Genomic DNA, 19,607 nt, shown 5'->3' with positions numbered 1-19,607 from the left:
TCTTTGGGTGTGGACTACAGGAATTGACCAATTCTAAGGCTTATGGTAATGTTATCCAATACAATAAAATAGCTCCCTGATTCTTATCTGCTTTTGGCCTTTTTAAGCAATGACACCAGCAGTGACAGATATGACCTGTACTGTATACATGGGGTCTCACACCTCTCAGAATCTGTGAGCTGACCAGGAGAATGCAGGTCTTGTGGTGAATTTCACATTAATGACTGTGCCAGAGTCACCTGATTAGTCCACCCATAGCTGCCCTGGATTCTGTGGCCACTAAGGCCACCTGAAGGGCAAGGTCTGGACCTTTGGAGATGCTAGGACTTCCAGCCAAGGATACGGATGCAGGGACTCCCTTGCTCCATGACTGAGGATCCCTTGGCTGAGTGGTAAGTGCAGGTCAGGGATCCAGAGCACCCACATTGGGACCCACCCCTGGGTTCTCAGTTTGGCTTTTCCACTTAGGAGGTCAAGAGCTGAGAACATTTATCTCTGCACCATCTCCTTCTGAGGAAAAGGAATATTAACCAAATCTGGGCAACAGCTGTGTTGAGGGAAGAACAAGGTAGTGTACAATCAGTGTGCAGTGGTGACGAGCTTTGTTGAGAGGTGAATTGTGCTGTGTAAGATGGAAATATCTCCTGAGGAAACACACACATGCTCACGCACGCAGGTTCACAATCACACCACATAGGCTCACACATGGTCCCCACCCCAACCCTGATACACACAAACCCACATCATCTAAATGATGCAGTTACTTCCAGGACCATACATCTTGGGCATGGCTCTTTACTGGGAAATCAGTCTCTAGCTCTACACCCCCAGCCCTCATCCCTGTAGGGACCCTGAAACAGGGTGTCTCTCCAAGCAAAGCCAGCAAGAGAGTCCCACCGTCTTCATCATCTAGATTGTTCCTCAGCACAGGGGTGACCTCTGAATACATACCGCTTTTGTTTGCTGTCCAATCCACCTGTGATTAGAGAATAGAAAACAGTGTAAGGATCTCAGCATCCTGTGCTCTGTGGACACAGGTATTTCATCTCTTTTTTTGTCCTCAGAAAAGCAAATGGGGAACTGTTGTTCCGTCAATGGCCCCAAAAGAAACCAGAGAAGACAGCTGTGGGAAAGGCTCGATCTTTGCCTGGAAGATCTCTCAGGTCCACTTTGAGGAGCAAATACAAAAGTCTATTTCAAGGAGGGAAATTTTCTGCTGAGGAAAGTGTGTCTGACTCTACAGTTTCTAACTGATGTTGCCATTTTTTAAATGGCCTTTTGAATGAGTTATCTGTTGGGAAAGAGCTTCAAATCAGCATGCATCCAACCAAGCAAAATTGTATACATCAGCTGTCTTGAACACTGTAGATCTTCAGATCTGAAATCAATTGGAAAAGAAAGAAATGAAGCAAACTTTTAATCTCTGATAAATAAGGGGAGCTTACCCTGGAGGAAGAAGGAGCCTCTTCAACTGCCCTCACATAGGGCAGTTTCTCCAACAGGTCCTCAGGGGGCTCTAGGAGGACACAGAGTAAGTGTCAGGACACTGGTGATGCTGCTCAGGAATTACTCAGAGAGCCTCGTTAATGTGGACACAGGGTGGGAGTGTATGGATGCAGGTGGTTACTGAGTGTGGACTGAGGTGCTGTTGGACAAACCTCCCTGGTGGGTGGAGGAAGGCAAAGGGGAGGAACATTTCAGAAATGAGGAAGAGAACCTTTAGCTTTCTAGCTGTAGGGAACCTAATCAATTTGAAAGTGTCAGTCTGAAAAAGCTTGAACACTAACATTGCACTATGTTTCAGTATAGAGTCCCACGGCCCCTCTGCCCATTTGAAAGTCCCTCCAAATCCCCCTTCTTCTTGAAATGTTACAAGACTCTTTCAGCTTCCTTCTAATCAAATATGTTGCTCCTTCATTCATCGTCCATTCTGTTGGATTGTTGACTTATTTTATTGTGATGAAATATACATATTTATGCTTTTCATAATTTTGAAGTATACAGTTCACTAGCATTTCTAACTTTCACAATGCTGTGTACCCATCAACACAATCTACATCTTAATCTTTTGCATCATTTCAACGTAACCTCTGTACCCACTAAATCATAATCCACCTTACTCCTGCCTCCTGACCTTGGTTATTTCTGCTTCCGGTGTCTGTGAGTTTGCCTACACTAGGTACCTTATACAAGTGGAATCATATAATATTTGTCTTTCTGCGCCTGCCTTATTTCACTAACAATAATATATTTTTTATATTATTTGGATCATTCATTTTGTAGCATAAGTCAATCTTTAATTCCTTTTTATGGTTGAAAATTATTCCATTCTATGTATATATCACATTTTATTTATCCATTCATCACCTCATGGACTTTGGATTGTTTCTATCTTTTGGCTACTAAGAATAATGCTACTATGAACATTAGTGTACACATTTCTGTATGGCACCACAATGGTGACAAATAATATTGTACATATTTCAAATATCATTGAATATAACAACAGAAAGTGTGACTCTTAGCTGAACTATAGACTTTTAATTAGTAAAAATATACTTACATTGTTTCACTAATTGTAACAAATATACTCCACCTATGTTATATATTATTAATAACTGAAACTGGAGCGATAGGATACAGGAATTTTCTGTATTGCATGTACAACATTTATGTCAATATAATCCTGTTCTAAATAATGTCTAATAATTTAAAGAAATTTCGAAACACAGTTTCAGAGAGGGATGTGTTGTTGCTAAGTTCAAAAATCAGCTAATGTCTAAACCGTAACTAGAGACCATCTTCACTCTTAAACATGAACCAAATTTTGAATTTTAAATGCATGTTTACTTCCATGGTTAAAACAGTACCATCTGGCTTAGTAAGATTCAATTTGAACACATGGAATAAAAAAAGAATACTGCTTAATATTTCATAGCTTTTTCTTCAATATGAGGCACTGAATCAACTAGAATAATTGTTCTTGAGTGAACCTAATGAGACATTTTCCACAGTACCTTCAGCTGGGTCATTTATAGGGTTCACCCTAAAATGTGGCCGGATGTGGATCTTTTTCAGCCAGCCTGGGATTGATATTCTTGACCTCTGATGAGTGTTTCTTCTTCTCGCATTCTGGAAGCAGCATCCTGGGAAATGCATTACAATAGAGACAACTATTGACATCTTGCTGGCAGAAGACCATGGGGAAATTAGCAATAATTTATTCACAGTTCAATCCTTTGGTCCCTTTCCTCACCAGCGGCCCAGCAGAGCCTCCTGAATCAAAGTTGGACTTAGGAAGATCTTGCAGTTTGCTATGCAGGGAAAACACCCAACAGACAGGTTTTGTGGGCAAATATCTTTATTTAACTGAGAATGTTTAGAAACTCAGCAAGCCATTGGGACCATGACTGATGGACTGGATTCAAATCCCGTTTAGAAGAAGCATGTACTTGGGAAAGATATGTAGATCCCTCTTTGCCTCAGTTCCCTGTTCTGAGATGTAGGAATGTTAATATGGCCTACTTTTAGCATTATGTCATGTGGCCAAAAATGATTGAATGCAGGTAAAATGTTTGAAAAGTAAAGGACCAGTGCTTCACAAATGCTCTGTAAGTGTTCAATCCTGAATGATGGCAAGAAGAAGCTGGATATTTCGTAGCTGTTGAAAGGAGAGAAGGGATTTGACGGCTCCAAGTAAAGGGGGTTTCAAGCTTACTCTTCAGCTTTTTCATGGGAACAATGCTTTACAGCTCATGGAGAATATCCATTATCATGTCTGACACCCAGCCCTGTTGGGGGTGAAGCGGAGGGCAAAGTGGGGGCTGTAACCCATATGTTATGGTGGAGGGTGTGGAAATTTAGAGAGATAAGTGACTGTCCAAGAGTCACAACCATGATGAATGATGGATCACGGACAGGACAGACAGAGCCAGTGCCTACCCTGAGCTCAATCCCTGGGGTAGATCTCTTGGTTCTGTCTTCACTGTATGCAGTGTTTCTTGCCCAGCACACAGAAACAGGGCCGGCACAAGTGATGGAAGACAGACTTTCCACAGGAGAAGGACATTTCGTTTCCTTAGCACAGAATCCGATAGTGAATATTAGCCTCAAAGGAGAAAGGTGGAGTGAATTTCCTCCATCTACTCCTGGAGGCTCCTTCTTTCTCGGACTCCTCCAGAACTGGGTGTGGCATGTGGGTACAAGCATGGGCTCCCTGCAAAAGGAAGGAGGCCTGCCTAGCACTAGGTGCTTCAGGTAAGGGGGGAGGACTCATCCCAAGGCTCTAATAGGAAACAGTTAGAATGAGGGAAGTGGCAGAGAGATGTATCATAACCATTCAGAATGCTATGAGACCTACTAAGAGATGAGATTTCTTATTAAATGAAGTTGTAATTGACCCAGTAGTAGGGATTCTGAAACCCAGTTTTATTCATTAAGAATCCAGCCATGGGACCCGGAGGAAGATGGCGGAAGAGTAAGACGCGGAGATCACCTTTCTCCCCACAGATACATCAGAAATTCATCTACACGTGGAACAACTCCTACAGAACACCTACTGAATGCTGACAGAAGACCTCAGATCCCCCAAAAGGCGAGAAACTCCCCACATAACTGGGTAGGGCAAAATAAAATAGAATAAACAGAGACAAAACGATAGGGACGGGACCTGCACCAGTGGGAGGGAGCCGTGAAGGAGGAAAGGTTTCCAAACACTACAAGCCCCTTCGCGGGCGGAGACTGCAGGTGGCGGAGGGGGAAAGCTTCGGAGTAGCAGAGGAGAGCACAGCAACAGGGGTGTGGAGGGCAAAGTGGAGAGATTCCGGGAGATTGGATCGGTGCCCTCAGGCACACACCAGCCCGAGAGGCTTGTCTGCTCAGCCGCTGGGGCGGGTGGGGCTGGGAGCTGAGGCACGGGTATTGGCTTTCAGTCGGAGCGCAGGGAGAGGACTGGGGCTGGCGGCAGGAAGAGAGCCTGAAGGGGTTAGTGCACCACGGCTAGCCCGGACAGAGTCCGGGGAAAAAGTCTGGAGCTGCCGAAGAGGCAAGAGACTTTTTCTTCCCTTTTGTTTCCTGGTGCATGATGAGAGGGCATTAAGAGGGCTGCTTGGGGAAGCGCCGGAGACGGGCGCGAGCCGCGGCTAAAGGCGCGGACCCCGGAGACGGGCGTGGGATGCTGGGGCTGCTGCTGCCACCGCCGCAGGGCCTGTGTGCGAGCGCGGGTCACTGTCCGCCCCGCCTTCCGGGGGGCCTGTGCACCCCACCACTGCCGGGGTCCCGGGACCCGGGGACGGTTTTCCCGGGAAAGCGCACGGAGCGCCTCAGGCTGCTGCAACGTCACGCCGGCCTCTGCCGCTGCAGGCCCGCCCCACACTGCGCGCCCCTCCCTCCCCTCTGCCGGAGTGAGCCAGAGCCCCCGAATCAGCGGCTCCTTTAAACCCGTCCCGTCTGAGCGAAGAACGGACGCCCTCCGGCGACACTATGCACAGAGGCGGGGCCAGGTCCAAGGCTGAGACCCGGGAGCTGTGAGAGCAGAGAAGAGACAGGGAAATCACTCTGTGCAGCCTCGGAGGCAGCGGATTAAAGCTCCACGGTCCACTTGATGTGCCCTGCGTCTGTGGAGTGCATGAATAGACAGCGAATCATCCCAAATTGAGGAAGTGGACTTTGAGGACAAGATTTAAGACTTTGCCCCCTTTTCCTCTTTTTACAACGAATTATCCCAAATTAAGGAGGTGGACTTAGAGAGCAAGGTTTCAGACTTCTCGCCCTTTTCCTCTTTTTACAACGAATTATCCCAAATTGAGGAGGTGGACTTGGAGAGCAAGATTTTTGATTTTTCCCCCTGCTCTCTTTTTGTGAATGTGTATGTGTATTCTTCTGTGTGAGATTCTCTCTGTATAGCTTTGCTTCCACCATATGTCCCAGGGTTCTATCTGTCCGTTTTTATTTCAATAATTATTTTTTAATTTTAATAATGCTACTATATTTCATATTTTAAATAATTTTACTTTACCTGCTCTTTATTTTTTTCCTACCTTCCCTTCCTCCCTCCCTCCCTCCGCCCCTCCTTTCCTTCTCTTTCTTTCCTTCCTCCCTCCCTCCCTCCCTTCTTCCTTTCACTCTTTCTTTTTCTTTCCTTCCTCCCTCCCTCCCTCCCTCTTGTCTTTCTATCCTTCCTCCCTCCCTCCCACCCTTCTTCCTTTCACTTTGTTTTCTTTCCTTCCTCCCTCCCTCATTCCTGTCTTTCTTTCTTTCTTTCCTTCCTTCCTCCCTCCCTCCCTCCCTTCTTCCTTTCACTCTTTCTTTTTCTTTCCTTCCTCCCTCCCTCACTCCTGTCTTTCTTTCTTTCCTTCCTCCCACCCTCCTTTCTTCCATTCACTCTTCCTTTTTCTTTCATTCTTCCCTCCCTCCTTTCTTTCTTTCTTTCCATCCTTCCTCCCTCCCTCCTTTCTTTCTTTCTTTCTTTCTTTCTTTCTTTCTTTCTTTCTTTCTTTCTTTCTTTCTTTCTTTCTTCCTTCCTTCCTTCCTGCCTTTCTTTCCTTCCTCCTTTCTTTCTCTCTCTCTTTCTTTCTTCTACTAATTCTTTCTTTCTACTTTTTTTCCCTTTTATTCTGAGCGGGGTAGATGAAAGGCTCTTGGTGCTGCAGCCAGGAGTCAGTGCTGTGCCTCTGAAGTGGGAGAGCCAACTTCAGGACACGGGTCCACAAGAGACCTCCCAGCTCCACATAATATCAAGCAGCGAAAATCTCCCAGAGATCTCCACCTCAACACCAGCACCCAGCTTCAGTCAACGACCAGCAAACTACAGTGCTGGTCACCCTATGCCAAGCAACTAGCAAGGCAGGAACACAACCCCACCCATTAACAGAGAGGCTGCCTAAAAACATAATAAGGTCACAGGCAACGCAAAACACACCACCAGACGTGGACCTGTCCACAAGAAAGACAAGATCGAGCCTTAACCACCAGAACACAGGCACTAGTCCCCCCCACCAGGAAGCCTACACAACCTACTGAAACAACCTTAGCCACTGGGGACAGACACCAAAAACAACGGGAACTACGAATCTGCAGCCTGCAAAAAGGAGACCCCAAACACAGTAAGATAAGCAGAATGAGAAGACAGAAAAACACACAGCAGGTGAAGGAGCAAGATAAAAACCTACCAGACCTAACAAATGAAGAGGTAATAGGTAGTCTACCTGAAAAAGAATTCAGAATAATGATAGTAAAGATGATCCAAGATTCTATTTCCAAGATCCAAAATCTTGGAACTAGAATAGACAAAATGCAGGAAACAGTTAACAAGGACCTAGAAGAACTAAAGATGAATCAAGCATCGATTAACAACACAATAAATGAAATGAAAAATACTCTAGATGGGATCAATAGCAGAATAACTGAGGCAGAAGAACGGATAAGTGAGGTGGAAGATAAAATAGTGGAAATAACTGATGCAGAGCAAAATAAAGAAAAAAGAATGAAAAGAACAGAGGACAGTCTCAGAGACCTCTGGGACAACATTAAACGCACCAACATTCGAATTATAGGGGTTCCAGAAGAAGAAGAGAAAAAGAAAGGGACTGAGAAAAGATTTGAAGAGATTATAGTTGAAAACTTCCCTAATATGGGAAAGGAAATAGTGAATCAAGTCCAGGAGGCACAGAGAGTCCCATACAGAATAAATCCAAGGAGAAATACATCAAGACACATATTAATCAAACTGTCAAAAATTAAACACAAAGAAATCATATTAAAAGCAGCAAGGGAAAAGCAACAAATAACACACAAGGGAATCCCCATCAGGTTAACAGCTGATCTCTCAGCAGAAACTCTACAAGCCAGAAGGGAGTGGCAGGACATAATTAAAGTGATGAAGGAGAGAAACCTGCAACCAAGATTACTCTACCCAGCAAGGATCTCATTCAGATTTGATGGAGAAATTAAAAACTTTACAGACAAGCAAAAGCTGAGAGAGTTCAGCACCACCAAACCAGCTTTACAACAAATGCTAAAGGAACTTCTCTAGGCAAGAAACACAACAGAAGGAATATACCTACAATAACGAACCCAAAGGAATTAAGGAAATGGGAATAGGAACATACATATCAACAATTACCTTAAATGTAAATGGACTAAATGCTCCCACCAAAAGACACAGAGTGGCTGAATGGATACAAAAACAAGACCCATATATATGCTGTCTACAAGAGACCCACTTCAGACCTAGAGACACATACAGACTGAAAGTGAGGGGATGGAAAAAGATATTCCATGCAAATGGAAATCAAAAGAAAACTGGAGTAGCAATTCTTATATCAGACAAAATAGACTTTAAAATAAAGACTATTAGAAGAGACAAAGAAGGACACTACATAACGATAAAGGGATCGATCCAAGAAGAAGATATAACAATTGTAAATATTTATGCACCCAACATAGGAGCACCTCAATACATAAGGCAAATACTAACAGCCATAAAAGGGGAAATCGACAGTAACACAATCATAGTAGGGGACTTTAACACCCCACTTTCACCAATGGACAGATCATCCAAAATGAAAATAAATAAGGAAACACAAGCTTGAAATGATACATTAAACAAGATGGACTTAATTGAGATTTATAGGACATTCCATCCAAAAACAACACAATACACATTTTTCTCAAGTGCTCATGGAACATTCTCCAGGATAGATCATATCTTGTGTCACAAATCAAGCCTTGGTAAATTTAAGAAAATTGAAATTGTATCAAGTATCTTTTCCGAACACAATGCTATGAGACTAGACATCAATTACAGGAAAAGATCTGTAAAAAATACAAACACATGGAGGCTAAACAATACACTACTCAATAACGAAGTGATCACTGAAGAAATCAAAGAGGAAACTAAAAAATACCTAGAAACAAATGACAACGGAGACACGACGACCCAAAACCTATGGGACGCAGCAAAAGCAGTTCTAAGGGGGAAGTTTATAGCAATACAATCCCACCTTAAGAAACAGGAAACATCTCGAGTAAACAACCTGACCCTGCACCTAAAGCAATTAGAGAAAGAAGAACAAAAGACCCCCAAAGTTAGCAGAAGGAAAGAAATCATAAAGATCAGATCAGAAATAAATGAAAAAGAAATGAAGGAAACGATAGCAAAGATCAATAAAACTAAAAGCTGGTTCTTTGAGAAGATAAACAAAATTGATAAACCATTAGCCAGACTCATCAAGAAAAAAAGGGAGAAGACTCAAATCAATAGAATTAGAAATGAAAAAGGAGAAGTAACAACTGACACTGCAGAAATACAAAAGATCATGAGAGATTACTACAAGCAACTCTATGCCAATAAAATGGACAACCTGGAAGAAATGGACAAATTCTTAGAAATGCACAACCTGCCAAGACTGAATCAGGAAGAAATAGAAAATATGAACAGACCAATCACAAGCACTGAAATTGAAACTGTGATAAAAAATCTTCCAACAAACAAAAGCCCAGGACCAGATGGCTTCACAGGCGAATTCTATCAAGCATTTAGAGAAGAGCTAACACCTATCCTTCTGAAACTCTTCCAAAATATAGCAGAGGGAGGATCACTCCCAAACTCATTCTACGAGGCCACCATCACCTTGATAGAAAACCAGACAAGGATGTCACAAAGAAAGAAAACTACAGGCCAATATCACTGATGAACATAGATGCAAAAATCCTCAATAAAATACTAGCAAACAGAATCCAACAGCACATTAAAAGGATCATACACCATGATCAAGTGGGGTTTATTCCAGGAATGCAAGGATTCTTCAATATACGCAAACCAATAAATGTGATACACCATATTAACAAATTGAAGGAGAAAAACCATATGATCATCTCAATAGATGCAGAGAAAGCTTTCAACAAAATTCAACACCCATTTATGATAAAAACCCTGCAGAAAGTAGGCATAGAGGGAACTTTCCTCAACATAATAAAGGCCATATATGACAAACCCACAGCCAACATTGTCCTCAATGGTGAAAAACTGAAACCATTTCCACTAAGATCAGGAACAAGACAAGGCTGCCCACTCTCACCACTCTTATTCAACCTAGTTTTGGAAGTTTCAGCCACAGCAATCAGAGAAGAAAAGGAAATAAAAGGAATCCAAATTGGAAAAGAAGAAGTAAAGCTGTCACTATTTGCAGATGACATGATACTGTACATAGAGAATCCTAAAGATGCTACCAGAAAACTACTAGAGCTAATCAATGAATTTTGAAAAGTAGAGGATACAAAATTAATGCACAGAAATGTCTGGCATTCCTGTACAGTAATGATGAAAAATCTGAAAATGAAATCAGGAAAACACTCCCATTTACCATTGCAACAAAAAGAATAAAATATCTAGGAATAAACCTACCTAAGGAGACAAAAGACCTGTATGCAGAAAATTATAAGACACTGATGAAAGAAATTAAAGATGATACAAATAGATGGAGAGATATACCATGCTCCTGGATTGGAAGAATCAATATTGTGAAAATGATTCTACTACCCAAAGCAATCTACCGATTCAATGCAATCCCTATCAAACTACCACTGGCATTTTTCACAGAACTAGAACAAAAAATTTCACAATTTTTTTGGAAAAACAAAAGACCACGAATAGCCAAAGCAATCTTGAGAACGAAAAACGGAGCTGGAGGAATCAGGCTCCCTGACTTCAGACTATACTACAAAGCTACAGTAATCAAGACAGTGTGGTACTGGCACAAAAACAGAAAGATAGATCAATGGAACAGGATAGAAAGCCCAGAGATAAACCCATGCACATATGGTCAACTTATCTTTGATAAAGGAGTCAGGAATGTACAGTGAAGAAAGGACAGCCTCTTCAATAAGTGGTGCTGGGAAAACTGGACAGGGACATGTAAAAGTATGAGATTAGATCATTCCCTAACACCATACACAAAAATAAGCTCAAAATGGATTAAAGACCTAAATGTAAGGCCAGAAACTATCAAACTCTTAGAGGAAAACATAGGCAGAACACTCTACGACATCAATCACAGCAAGATCCTGTTGGACCCACCTCCTAGAGAAATGGAAATAAAAACAAAGATAAACAAATGGGACCTAATGAAACTTCAAAGCTTTTGCACAGCAAAGGAAACCATAAACAAGACCAAAAGACAACCCTCAGAATGGGAGAAGATATTTGCAAATGAAGCAACTGACAAAGGATTAATCTCCAAAATTTATAAACAGCTCATGCAGCTCAATAGCAAAAAAACAAACAACCCAATCCAAAAATGGGCAGAAGACTTAAATAGGCATTTCTCCAAAGAAGATATACAGACTGCCAACAAACACATGAAAGAATGCTCAACATCATTAATCATTAGAGAAATGCAAATCAAAACTACAAAGAGATATCATCTCACACCAGTCAGAATGGCCATCATCAAGAAATCTAGAAACAATAAATGCTGGAAAGGGTGTGGAGAAAAGGGAACAATCTTGCACTGCTGGTGGGAATGTGAATTGGTACAGCCACTATGGAGAACAGTATGGAGGTTCCTTAAAAAACTAGAAATAGAACTACAATATGACCCAGCAATCCCACTACTAGGCATATACTCTGAGAAAACCATAATTCAAAAAGAGACACATACCAAAATGTTCATTGCAGCTGTATTCACAATAGCCCGGAGCTGGAAACAACCTAAGTGTCCATTATCGGATGAATGGATAAAGAAGATGTGGCACATATATACAATGGAATATTACTCAGCCATAAAAAGAAACGAAACTGAGCTATTTGTAATGAGGTGGATAGACCTAGAGACTGTCATACAGAATGAAGTAACTCAGAAAGAAAAAGACAAATACTGTATGCTAGCACATATATATGGAATTAAAAAAAATGTAATGAATAACCTAGGGGGAAAACGGGAACAAAGACAGAGACCTACTTCAGAATGGACTTGAGGATATGGGGAGGAGGAAGGGTAAGCTGTGACAAAGTGAAAGAGAAGCATGGACATATATACACTACCAAATGTAAGGTAGATAGATAGTGGGAACCAGCCGGAGAGCACAGGGACATAAGCTCGGTGCTTTGTGACCGCCTGAGGGGAGGGATGGGGAGGGTGGGAGGGAGGGAGATGCATGAGGGAAGGGATGTGGGAACAGATGTAAATGTATAACTGATTCACTTTGTTATAAAGCAGAAACTAATAAAAAAAATTATCTTTGAGCCGAAAAGGAAAAAAAAGAAGTAATCAATAATAATTATTAATATACTCTCACAAATAAAAAAAAAAAGAATCCAGCCATAGAGCAACTAAGCCCGTGCACCACAACTACTAAGACTGGGCTCTAGAGCCCGCAAGTCACAACTACTGAGCCCACGTGCCACAACTATTGAAGCCCATGCACCTAGAGCCCGTGCTCTGGAACAACACAAGCCACCGAAATGTGAAGCCCGTGCACAGCAACGAACACCCAACACAGCCAAAAAAAAAGAATCCAGTAAACATTTGCCTGGGTGGTGATAGGATATGTTTTCCAGGTTATATGAGGCTCACTTGGTATAAAATCAATGCACACACCGAAAGTGTACAGTTTATTTACTTTTATATCCATACCCATTCATGATGCAGTGGTGATGGGAATATTTTCTAGAAAGTTGGCACCAGTAACAATGATGTTTAGGGGAACATAAATCAAGGGAAACACAACACAAAAAGTTCACATACACACACAGAATCATACCAATCATTTCACATACAGACACACCCAGTCTCATGCACACAAACCTACACCACCTAACCGTAATACAGCTTCTGCCTGGGACTATAGTAATTGGTCACATTACTTGTAAATCACTTTCTATCACCAGGACCCCTACTCTCATTCCCAGCGCAAATTTGGAATCAATTTGCCCTCTACACTAAAACCAGCAAGAATGTCCCACTTTCTCATCTTCAAAGTTCTTCCTCCCCAAGTGACTGATTCCAGAATGCATACCGTTTTCACGTTCTGTGAAGGCCACCTGCAATTACAGAAGAGAAAACACTATGAGGATAAGATCACAGTAATGCTCAGGTCTTTTGTTCATTTGCTGACAGCAGAAAACCTCATAAGAAACAGTGGTCCAGGGAACCCAGCAAGGGTTATCAGAGCAAACCTACTCAGGCTGAAAGGCAAGAACTTTGCTGGGAGGATGGAACTTCCAAGTCCATTTAGGTTGGAAATTACAGAGTTCTTTTCCTACAGGAAAAATCGCTGCAGAAGAGAGAGCTCCGTACTCTACAGGCTGTAATGGATGCTGTCAATTTTAATGTCCTGTGGAATCAGGCACCATGAGTTGGTAATAGACTCTCACTCCACAATCTCCCAACCAAGCGAGTTGTATATATCTGGAAGGAATACCCTCAAATATTCATAACTTAATTCTATTGAAAGAGAAATAAAGCAATATTTCTATCTCAGACCAGAAACAATCCAGCTTACCTTGGGGATCCACGGAGGCTTTTCTTCTGTCCTATCACGGTGCAGGTCATGAGCCACATCCTCAGGGAGAGCTGGAGGGACACAGAGTAACAATTAGGAAACTGGTAAAGCTGCTCAGGAAATACTCAGGGGCTTTCTTCTCGATGAGGACATGGGGTGGTGTGTATGGATGTGGGAGGTTAGTAAGTGTGGGCTGAGCTGGTGTTGGGCCATCCTCTTTGGCGGATGAAGGAAGTCAAAGGACAAGAGGAAGGAAATGAAAACAGAGCTTTGGCTTTCTAGCTAAGGGGAGCCTCATCAGAAGGGAAGGGTCGATCTAAAAAATGGTAAACACTAAAATGCATGCTCTGTTTCAATGACACAGACCCATGACCCATCCTGCCTCTTTTGAGTTTCTGCTAAATTGCCACTGTCTCTTGATTTTTTCCAGATCACTCTTTCCCCAGCATCCACAATGCCAACTACTGCATTTATCATGTCTTCTGTTGTATGATATTTTATACCTGATTAACAGCAACCTCCATTAAAGGACTGAATTCAGTCCTAGACAAAATATGCTATATTTATTCACGAATCACTTGTCTTAAAGAAAATCAAATACACAAGATTTGACAAAACTGAAATCCTACCATTTAGATACCACCACTATCAATCGTATCATATTTTACTCCCAGTCTTTGTTGTCTATAAAATATACGTATGCCCACTGTGACAGGGGTTGCCCATACTCTAGGGAGCTGTTCCATAAGTGGGACACTTCGTTATGAGGAGGGAGCCCAGACTGAGTACAGCCTGTCTCTAACCCAGCTGTGCAGGAGAAGTGTACAGCCTAACAGTCAGGTTCCACTTTGAGTCCTTGGGTGTGGGCTACAGGAATTGACCAATTCTAAGGCTTATGGTAATGTTATCCAATACAATAAAATAGCTCCCTGATTCTTATCTGCTTTTGGCCTTGTTTAAGCAATGACACCAGCACTGACAGATATGACCTGTACTGTATACATGGGGTCTCACACCTCTCAGAATCTGGGAGCTGACCAGGAGAATGCAGGTCCTGAGGTGAATTTCACATTAATGACTGTGCCAAAGTCAACTGATAAGTCCACCCATAGCTGCCCTGGATTCTGTGACCACTAAGGCCACCTGATGGGCAAGGTCTGGACCTTTGGAGATGCTAGGACTTCCAGCCAAGGATACGGATGCAGGGACTCCCTTGCTCCATGACTGAGGATCCCTTGGCTGAGTGGTAAGTGCAGGTCAGGGATCCAGAGCACCCACATTGGGACCCACCCCTGGGTTCTCAGTTTGGCTTTTCCACTTAGGAGGTCAAGAGCTGAGAACATTTATCTCTGCACCATCTCCTTCTGAGGAAAAGGAATATTAACCAAATCTGGGCAACAGCTGTGTTGAGGGAAGAACAAGGTAGTGTACAGACAGTGTGCAGTGGTGATGAGGTTTGTTGCCAGGTGAATTGTGCTGTGTAAGAGGGAAATATCTCATGAGGAAACACACACATGATCACGCATGCAGGTTTACAATCACAGCACATAGGCTCACACATGGACCCCACCCCAACCCTGATACACACAAACCCACATCATCTAAATGATGCAGTTACTTCCAGAACCATAGAACTTGGGCATGACTCTTTACTGGGAAATCAGTCTCTAGCTCTACACCCCCAGCCCTCATCCCTGTAGGGACCCTGAATCAGGGTGTCTCTCCAAGCAAAGCCAGCAAGAGAGTCCCACCTTCTTCATCATCTAGGTTGTTCCTCAGCACAGGGGTGATCTCTGAATACATACCGTTTTTGTTTGCTGTCCAATCCACCTGTGATTAGAGAAGAGAAAACAGTGTAAGGATCTCAGCATCATGTGCTCTGTGGACACAGGTATTTCATCTCTTCTTTTGTCCTCAGAAAAGCAAATGGGAAACTGTTGTTGAGTCAATGGCCCCAAAAGAAACCAGAGAAGACAGCTGTGGTAAAGGCTCGATCTTTGCCTGGAAGACCTCTCAGGTCCACTTTGAGGAGCAAATACAAAAGTCTATTTCAAGGAGGGAAATTTTCTGCTGAGGAAAGTGTGTCTGACCCTACAGTTTCTAACTGATGTTGCCATTTTTTAAATGGCCTTTTGAATAAGTTATCTGTTGGGAAAGAGCTTCAATCAGCATGCATCCAACCAAGCAAAATTGTATACATCAGCTGTCTTGAACATTGTAGATCTTCAGATCTGAAATCAATTGGAAAAGAAAGAAATGAAGCAAACTTTTAATCTCTGATAAATAAGGGGAGCTTACCCTGGAGGTAGAAGGAGCCTCTTCAACTGCCCTCACATAGGGCAGTTCCTCCAAACGGTCCTCATGGGGCTCTAGGAGGACACAGAGTAAGTGTCAGGACACTGGTGATGCTGCTCAGGAATTACTCAGAGAGCCTCGTTAATGTGGACACAGGGTGGGAGTGTATGGATGCAGGTGGTTACTGAGTGTGGACTGAGGTGCTGTTGGACAAACCTCCCTGGTGGGTGGAGGAAGGCAAAGGGGAGGAACATTTCAGAAATGAGGAAGAGAACCTTTAGCTTTCTAGCTGTAGGGAACCTAATCAATTTGAAAGTGTCAGTCTGAAAAAGCTTGAACACTAACATTGCACTATGTTTCAGTATAGAGTCCCACGGCCCCTCTGCCCATTTGAAAGTCCCTCCAAATCCCCCTTCTTCTTGAAATGTTACAAGACTCTTTCAGCTTCCTTCTAATCAAATATGTTGCTCCTTCATTCATCGTCCATTCTGTTGGATTGTTGACTTATTTTATTGTGATGAAATATACATATTTATGCTTTTCCTAATTTTGAAGTATACAGTTCACTAGCATTTCTAACTTTCACAATGCTGTGTACCCATCAACACAATCTACATCTTAATCTTTTGCATCATTTCAACGTAACCTCTGTACCCATTAAATCATAATCCACCTTACTCCTGCCTCCTGACCTTGGTCATTTCTACTTCCGGTGTCTGTGAGTTTGCCTACACTAGGTACCTCATACAAGTGGAATCATATAATATTTGTCTTTCTGCGCCTGCCTTATTTCACTAACAATAATATAATTTTTATATTATTTGGATCATTCATTTTGTAGAATAAGTCAAACTGTAATTCCTTTTTATGGTTGAAAATTATTCCATTCTGTGTAGATATCACATTTTATTTATCCATTCATCACCTCATGGACTTTGGATTGTTTCTATCTATTGGCTACTAAGAATAATGCTACTATGAACATTAGTGTACGCATTTCTCTATGGCACCATAATGGTGACAAATAATACTGTACATATTTCAAATATCATTGAATATAACAACACAAGGTGTGACTCTTAGGTGAACTATGGACTTTTAATTAGTAAAAATATACTTACATTGTTTCACTAATTGTAACAAATGTACTTCACCTATGCTATATATTATTAATAGCTGAAACTGGAGTGATAGGATACAGGAATTTTCTGTATGGATGTACAACTTTTATGTCAGTATAATCCTGTTCTAAATAATGTCTAATAATTTAAAGAAATCTCAAAACATGGTTTCAGGGAGGGATGTGTTGTTGCTAACGTTCAAAAATCAGCTAATGTCTAAACCATAACTAGAGACCATCTTCCCTCTTAAACATGAACCAAATTTTGAATTTTAAATGTATGTTTACTTCCATGGTTAAAACAGTACCAGCTGGCTTAGTAAGTTTCAATTTGAACACATGGAATAAAAGAAGAATACTGCTTAATATTTCATAGCTATTTCTTAAATATGAGGCACTGAATAAACTAGAATAATTACTCTTGAGAGAACCTAATGAAAAATTTTCCACAGTACCTTCAGCTGGGTCATTTATAGCGTGCACCCTAAAATGTGGCCAGATGCGGATCTTTTTCAGCCAGCCTGGGATTGATATTCTTGACCTCTGATGAGTGTTTCTTCTTCTCGCATTCTGGGAGCAGCATCCTGGGAAATGCATTACAATAGAGACAACTATTGACATCATGCTGGCAGAAGACCATGGGGAAATTACCAATAATTTATTTACAGTTCAATCCTTTGGTCCCTTTCCTCACCAGCTGCCCAGCAGAGCCTCCTGAATCAAAGTTGGACTTAGGAAGATCTTGCAGTTTGCTATGCAGTGAAAACACCCAACAGACAGGTTTTGTGGGCAAATATCTTTATTTAACTGAGAATGTCTAGAAACTCAGCAAACCATTGGGACAATGACTGATGGACTGGATTCAAATCCCGTTTAGAAGAAGCATGTACTTCGGAAAGATATATAGATCCCTCTTTGCCTCAGTTCCCTGTTCTGAGATGTAGGAATGCTAATATGGCCTACTTTTAGCATTATGTCATGGGGCCAAAAATGATTGAATATAGGTAAAATGTTTGAAAAATAAAGGACCGGTGCTTCAAAAAGCTCTATAAGTGTTCAATCCTGAATGATGGCAAGAATAAGCTGGATATTTCATAGCTGTTGAAAGGAGAGGATGGATTTGACGGCAACAAGTAAAGGAGGGATTCAAGTTTACTCTTCAGCTTTTTCATGGGAACAATGCTTTACAGCTCATGGAGAATATCCATGATCATGTCTGACACCTAGCCCTGTTGGGGGTGAAGGGGAGGGCAAAGTGGGGGTTGTAACCCTTATGTTATGGTGGAGGGTGTGGAAATTTAGAGAGAAAAGTGACTGTCCAAGAGTCACAACCACGATGAATGATGGATTATGGACAGGACAGAGAGAGCCAGTGCCTACCCTGAGCTCAATACGTGGGGTAGATCTCTGGGGTTTCTCTTCACCTTATGCAGTGTTCCTTGCCCAGCACACAGAAACACAGCCGGCACAAGTGATGGAAGACAGACTTTCCACAGGAGAAGGACATTTCGTTTCCTTAGCACAGAATCCGATAGTGAATATTAGCCTCAAAGGAGAAAGGTGGAGTGAATTTCCTCCATCTACTCCTGGAGGCTCCTTCTTTCTCGGACTCCTTCAGAAATGGCTGTGGCATGTGGGTACAAGCATGGGCTCCCTGCAAAAGGAAGGAGGCCTGCCTAGCACTAGGTGCTTCAGGTAAGGGGGAAGGACTCATCCCGAGGCTCTAATAGGAAACAGTTAGAAAGAGGGAAGTGGCAGAGAGATGCATCATAACCATTCAGAATGCTATGAGACCTACTAAGAGATGAGATTTCTTATTAAATGAAGTTGTAATTGAACCAGTAGTAGGCATGCTGAAACCCAGTTTTGTTCATTAAGAATCCAGCCATGGAGCAACTAAGACCGTGCACCACAACTACAAAGCCTGTGCTCTAGAGCCTGCAAGTCACAACTACTGAGCCCAAGTGCCACAACTATTGAAGCCCATGCACATAGAGCCCGTGCTCTGGAACAAGAGAAGCCACCGAAATGAGAAGCCCGCGCACTGCAACGAAGAGCCAACACAGCCAAAAGAAAAAAAATCCAGTAAACATTTGCTTGGGTGGTGATAGGATTTGTTTTCCAGGTTAAATGAGGCTCACTTGGTATAAAATCAATGCACACACTGAAAGTGTACAGTATATTTATTTTTATATCCATACCCATTCATGATGCAGTGGTGATGGGAATATTTTTTAGAAAGTTGGCCCCAGTAACAGTGATGTTTAGGGGAACATAAATCAAGGGAAACACAACACAAAAAGTTCACATACACACACAGAATCATCCCACTCATTTCACATACAGACACACCCAGTCTCATGCACACAAACCTACACCACCTAACCGTAATACAGCTTCTTCCTGGGACTATAGTAATTGGTCACATTACTTGTAAATCTCTTTCTATCACCAGGACCCCTACTCTCATTCCCAGCACAAATTTGGAATCAGTTTGCCCTCTACACGAAAACCAGCAAGAATGTCCCACTTTCTCATCTTCAAAGTTCTTCCTCCCCAAGTGACTGATTCCACAATACATACCGTTTTCATGTTCTGGGAAGGCCACCTGCAAATACAGAAGAGAAAACACTATGAGGATAAGGTCACAGTGATGCTCAGGTCTTTTGTTCATTTGCTGACAGTAGAA

The 19,607-nt window shown here is 42.2% G+C and overlaps 1 long non-coding RNA gene across 1 annotated transcript; it reads right to left on the bottom strand.

Annotated features, from left to right (window-relative positions):
- Positions 1 to 13,511: 13,511 nt before the first annotated feature.
- On the bottom strand, positions 13,512 to 15,864 carry LOC308611625. The gene is made up of 3 exons (XR_014014974.1): positions 15,802 to 15,864; positions 15,309 to 15,333; positions 13,512 to 13,574 (listed from the first exon to the last, which is right to left on the bottom strand). It is a non-coding gene; the product is annotated as an uncharacterized lncRNA (long non-coding RNA).
- Positions 15,865 to 19,607: the final 3,743 nt, after the last annotated feature.

This window comes from Mesoplodon bidens (assembly GCF_964165515.1).
Source record: "Mesoplodon bidens genome assembly, contig: HAP1_SCAFFOLD_453, whole genome shotgun sequence".
Classification (NCBI taxonomy): Eukaryota; Metazoa; Chordata; class Mammalia; order Artiodactyla; family Ziphiidae; genus Mesoplodon; species Mesoplodon bidens.
The sequence above is the reverse complement of the archived record's forward strand: the minus strand, read 5'-3'. Positions and strand labels throughout refer to the sequence as shown.